The sequence below is a fragment of the Nelumbo nucifera genome, chromosome 1, assembly GCF_055504915.1.
Source record: "Nelumbo nucifera cultivar China Antique chromosome 1, China Antique-T2T, whole genome shotgun sequence".
Lineage (NCBI taxonomy): Eukaryota > Viridiplantae > Streptophyta > Magnoliopsida > Proteales > Nelumbonaceae > Nelumbo > Nelumbo nucifera.
Window position 1 is genome coordinate 94,336,272 of NC_142649.1, and position 5,986 is coordinate 94,342,257.

Sequence of the window (5,986 nt, forward strand, 5' to 3'; positions counted from 1 at the left end):
GTTTACTACGCACTTCATTACCAGCAAGAAGTGCTCGAAGTCGTGAGAAATCCTTCTGAATGTGGTTCAGAGGGAAGGAGAATCAATCAAAATCTATATAAAGCACTTCAATGATACTTGCTTGCAGATACCGGACCTCGATCTAGCAGTGCGATTCACTGCGACAAAGAAAGTAATCACCCATAAAGAGTTCAAGTGGCACATGATAACTAACAAACCAAAAGATATCACTGAATTTCTCAAGTTGGCAGATCGGTTCATCAGTACCGAGGAGGAGATCAACCAAAAGATTGACAATCCATCGCCAGAAAAGAGGAAGAAAGAGAATGAAGGAATGAGCAATGGTGGGCAGAAAAGAAAGGAAAGCAAGTCCCCGAGCAGGGGAAGAAGCAAGTCGAGAAGTTGATCCCCCTCGCGCACCCACAATCTAGGGCGGTGCTCCAGGACCCCACCTATGGAGAGAACGAGCTATACGCCTTTGAATGCTAAGTGAGGAGAGATCTTAATGGCTATTAAGGATTTCTCCTTCGTCAAAAGGCCTCCCAAGTTAAGGGGAGACCCGACAACAAGAAACCCAAATGTCTACTACCATTTCCACCGAGATCATGGACACAACACGGAGAATTTTCAGGAATCTCCATGACGAGATCGAGGAACTTATCCGCTGCGGGTACCTGAAGAATTACATATTGCGAGAAGAGAGTGGGCAAGCAGACCGACAGGCAGATTGATAGGGGGACCAGAGGAGGAATGACCCCGAGGTCAACAGGCTGAATGAGCAACCACCGTGACAGCTGCTAGAGGAAAGACCAGTCCATGGGGTGATTAACATGATCACCGACGGGTCCATCATTGCCGGATGTACACCGGTAGCTGGGAGGACCTCAGTCTGCGAATTGGAGAACGAAGGTGAAAACCCACCAAAGCGACCTCGGCTCGAAGAACCAACCTACTTCACTGAGGATGATGCGCATGGGATCTAGTACCCTCACGATGATGCTTTAGTGGTGAAGCTAAAGATTAATGACTCAGGTAGCTCAATGGTGAGGAGGTAAAACACATCTCGGTAGATATCCCTTTGATAGGGTTCAGCGGCAAGGAGGTCAGACCTCTTGGTCGAATCACAGTACCTATGGAAGCTGTCACGTGGCCAAACATTATGCGATTTGAGCACACGTTCCTGGTAGTCACGACTCCCTCCCCCTACAATGCAATAACAGGTCGACATATCACGCATGTTTTCACATGCGATAGTATCCATTTACTACTTAGTGATGAAATTCCCAACTGATTACGGAGTGGGAGTCGTCCGAGGTGACCAGCTCGAATCCTGCAAGTGCTACATGGCTGCCTTGAAAGGAAAAGCAAAGTGGTAGAGGATGTCGAGCTCGAGCGACCAGTGGAGTATACTGACGAACAAGCTGCCTCGAATGAAGAGACAGTCCACATACCTGTCTCTGCCATCAAACCAACCAAAACTCTACAAATCGGTGCCTCGATCAGCGAACCACTTCGAACCCAACTAGTAAGTTTCTTACTTAAAAATTTAGATATTTTTGCTCGGTCCACAGCAGAGATGCCTAGGATTGATTCAAAAATTATAACTCATCAAGGAAGTCCATTACTCGAGCTAGGTGGCTAACCCGGTTTTGGTGAAAAAAGCCAATGGCAAACGTCGCATGTCTGTCGACTACACCGACCTGAACAAAGCCTGCCCAAAAGACTACTTCTCGTTGCCCAAAATCGACTGCCTTGTGGACGTGACCTCAGGGCATGAGTTGCTAAGCTTCCTGGATGCCTATTTTGGTTACAACCAGATTAGGATGGCCCGCTGACAAAGACAAGACCGCTTTCATAACTTAGCTCGGGTTATATTGTTACAAGGTCATGCCTTTCGGATTGAAAAATGTTGGGGGAACATTCCAGCGCTTGTAAATAAAATTTTTTAGCCATTAATCGGCAATAAAGTAGAATGTTATGTTGATGACATGGTCGTGAAGACCCAGTTTTCAAATTCTTTGTTGAATGATTTAAAAGATACTTTTCAAATTTTACAAAGATATAACATGAAATTAAATCTGAATAAATGCGTCTTCGGAGTCAATTAGGGTAAATTTCTAGGCTATATAGTCAACTGACGTGACATCGAGGCCAACCTGGACAAAATAAAAGTGATCCTAGATACGAGACCACCCTGGAAAATAAAAGAGGTCTAGAGGCTGACTAGCTAGATAGCCACCCTGACCCGCTTCATGTCTAAATCGACAGATCGGTGCCTACCCATTTTTAAAGCTATAAAAAAGAACAAGGATTTCGAGTGGACTGAAGAATGCTAGCTCGCTTTTGATGAGCTGAAAAGGTACTTAGGTACCATCCCAGTTTTAACTCGACCCGAAGAAGGGGACGTGTCAAAACTATACCTCTCTACGAGCAATGAAGTGGTTAGTTCGGTACTGATTAAAGAAGTAGATCGGATTCAACGACCCATCTACTATGTTATTAAAATTTTGTAGGATGCAGAAACTAGATATCTGGAGATCGAGAAATTAGCATACACACTGATCATAGCAGCTCAAAAACTTCGTCCATACTTCTAGGCCCATACTATCGTTGTTTTCACCAACAAACCCCTAAGGCAAATTCTGCTCAAGTCCGAGGTGTCTATAAGATTAACGAAGTGGTCCATCGAGCTGAGCGAATACGAAATCCGGTATGAGCCTCGACTAGTAGTCAAAGCCCAGGTCTTGGTAGATTTCATAACAGAGTGCACGTTCGGCGCAGCGATCCTCGAGTTGACCGAGCTCGCTTACACCATGGGAGTATCAACCAGTGCGGTGCCAGCCCCAATCAGAGTGGAACCGACCTGGGACGAGGAGTCTTGGGGCCTCCATGTCAACGGCTCATCCAACCAGTAGGGAAGCGGTGCAGGATTGATATTGTACAGCCCAAGCGAGGTGAAGCTGGAGCATGCTCTCTGGTTCGGATTCGAGGCATCGAACAACGAGGCAGAATATGAAGCGCTTATCGCCAGGCTAAGCTTAGCAAGGGAAATGAAAGAAAAGCACCTCATCATATGCAAGCAACTCACAACTAGTGGTCAACCAAGTCACTGGTGAGTACGAAGCCCGTGACCCCAATATGACTACTTACTTGGCCAAAGTCAGAGAGATCCTACACAACTTCGTCTCCTGCTTTATCAGACAAATTCCTAGGTCCAAGAATGCTGAGGCTGATGCCTTGTCACGTCTAGCTAGCACAAGCAACAACACTATGCGAACTCTGTACATAAAAGACTTACCTTGGCCCAACATTCTTGGGGGGGCAGAAGAGGTTGCTACCGTGTCACTAGTGGAACTGAGCTAGATCAATCCACTCACGAGTTATCTGCTCCACGGGACCCTACCTACAGAACACAATGTGACTCGGAGGGTAGAGCGCCAGTCAGCCAAGTATGTCCTCATAGATGAACAGTTTTACAGAAGATCTATCACGCTCCCTTACCTGCGTTGCTTGCGACCCTCAAAAGCTGAGCATGTACTTTGCGACACCCATGAAGACTTGTGGGGTGGACACTTGGGGGGTAAAGCCCTCACACAGAAAGTGTTAAGGCAAGGCTATTATTGGCCCACAATGAAGGCAGATGCACTCGAGCTCGTCAAAAAGTGTGACAGGTGTCAGAGGCATGCCAACATCCACCACCAACCTGCTGCTGATTTGAGATACCTCACCAACCCGTGGCCCTTTGCACAGTGAGGAATTGACACCCTTGGTCTTTTCCTGCCAGCAACAGGGCAAAGGAGGTTCTAGGTTGTACTAGTAGATTATTTTACGAAGTGGGTGGAAGTCGAACCCTTGGTAATGATCACAACCCGTAACATACATAATTTCTTCTGGAAAAGCATAGTATGCCGCTTTGGGCTACCCCGGGTGCTAATATTCGACAATGGGAAGTAGTTGGAAGATGTTAAGTTTCAAAACTGGTGTGCCGAGATGGGAATTCAACAAAACTTTACCTCGGTGGCACACCGCCAAGCGAACGGACAAGCAGAAGTAACTAACAGGATGATACTTTACAGACTGAAAGCTCGCTTAACTCAAACCAAGGGATTGTTGGTAGATGGACTATCCAGTGTCCTTTGGGCCTACCGAACTACTATTAAGACTGTGATGGGTGAGACCCCCTTCAACCTCATGTATGGCACAAAGGCAGTGATCCCGGCAGAGATCGAGGTACCCACGTTACGATTGGAGGCTTATGATGAGGAAACAAATGATGACGAGCACCGTACCAACCTGGACCAGATAGAGGAGGTGTGAGACCTGGCTTACATTCGAACCGCAGCCTACCAATAGAGAGTAGCTCGGTAAAATAATGCCCGGGTCAGAAAGTGACAATTTCGTATCGACGACTTGGTTCTTCAGAAAGTTATGGTACCTGAGCCAGACGTAGGTAAGCTTAGATCAAATTGGAAGGGTCCATATCGTGTAAAGCAGATATTCGGGGAGGGTACATACAAGCTCGAGACTTTGGAAGGGAAGCAGGTACCTCGAGCATGGAATATCAATAACCTAAGAAGGTACTACTTATGAGCCCGAGACACCAAGGAAAAATTTCTCTAAGTCTATGTGACCACCGAACTGATAAAAAAAGATGATTAATTGGAGAGAAGACTGTGAGTCACTCCTAGAAGCCTAAGGGCTATGGAACCGAGCTAACAAAAGATCTCGACACTACAATAAGTCCTAGTTGCCACTTCAGCAAAAGCAGACAAGTCCTAGTCACCTCTTCGTCATAGGCAGACAAGTCCTAGTCACCTCCTTGGAATAGGCACAATGATCCCCAATTGCCTCATCGGCTTGGGCAAGTATGTAGCCCGTGCATAGACAGGTCGGGTATATACCCTACAGTGTCTATCCACCTCGGCGTACAACAAACACAAGGAATGATCCTACCTAGAGTCCAACTCGCTACATTGGTATTTCAGGATAACCAATTGCTTTTAAGTAGCCCGTGCATAGACGGGTTGGGTGCATACTCAATAGTGTTTATCCACCTCGGCGTACAACAACGTAAGGTTAATCCCACCTGGAATCCGGCTCATTAGTCTGGCACTTCGGGATAACCAACACATAGAAAAATTTTTTTAGAAAGATTTTGCACAAGAGTTTCTGAATCATTATATTTCATTAACATAAAGGTCCCAAGTACTTGCTTACTATAACCGGGCTCAGAGGTCCAGGACATACACTATATGGGGGCTCCAAGATAAGAGACATGTTTAAACATCAGATCTTCCAGAATCCCCTCTAGCAGGTAGGTAGGTCTCCATGTAGTCCTCTTCCACGTCATCTCGGTCTACCCCCTTGACGGTCTCGCCTCGAGAAGTTCATCATTGCTTTCTCCCTCAGAGGAGTCAGGTTCCTCGTGAACCTCCTTCGCCATCTCAGGAGTAATAGTGGACAGGGAGATAGATCCAAAGTCGAGCTAGAGAAACTTCTACCGCATCAAACACTTACAGAGCTTGAAGCCTGACCGGTACGAGCTAGAGCCATGCTCAACCTGGAGGTCGTGAAACTCAAGTGACTCCTTGAACTCCTTATGGTGCGATCTCTTTCTTGAATCCTCGCCTCCTGAATGATGGTGTTGAAGATCTCGTTGCACTCCTTGATCATCACCTCATGGTTTTCATTCTCCCAAAGGAGAGCTTCCTTCTCCCCCTTGAGCTTCTTCTTCTCCTTTGTCAGCACTAAGATCAGCTCCTCCTGGCTTCGAGCTCCATTCTTGGCTCTAAGAACTTCACCCTGAGCTAAATCCAGCTCGTGGTAAAGCTTCTGAGCGTTTTCTTCAGCCTCCCAAGCTCACTTCAAGCGGATTTCAAAATGGTAGACGAGCGAGTGGATAACGGAGTTCACCTAAAAAATAGAAAGCAAGCGTAAGTGTCATTCACAGAAGAATAAGAAAGTAAATGAAGGGACAGGTTACTTA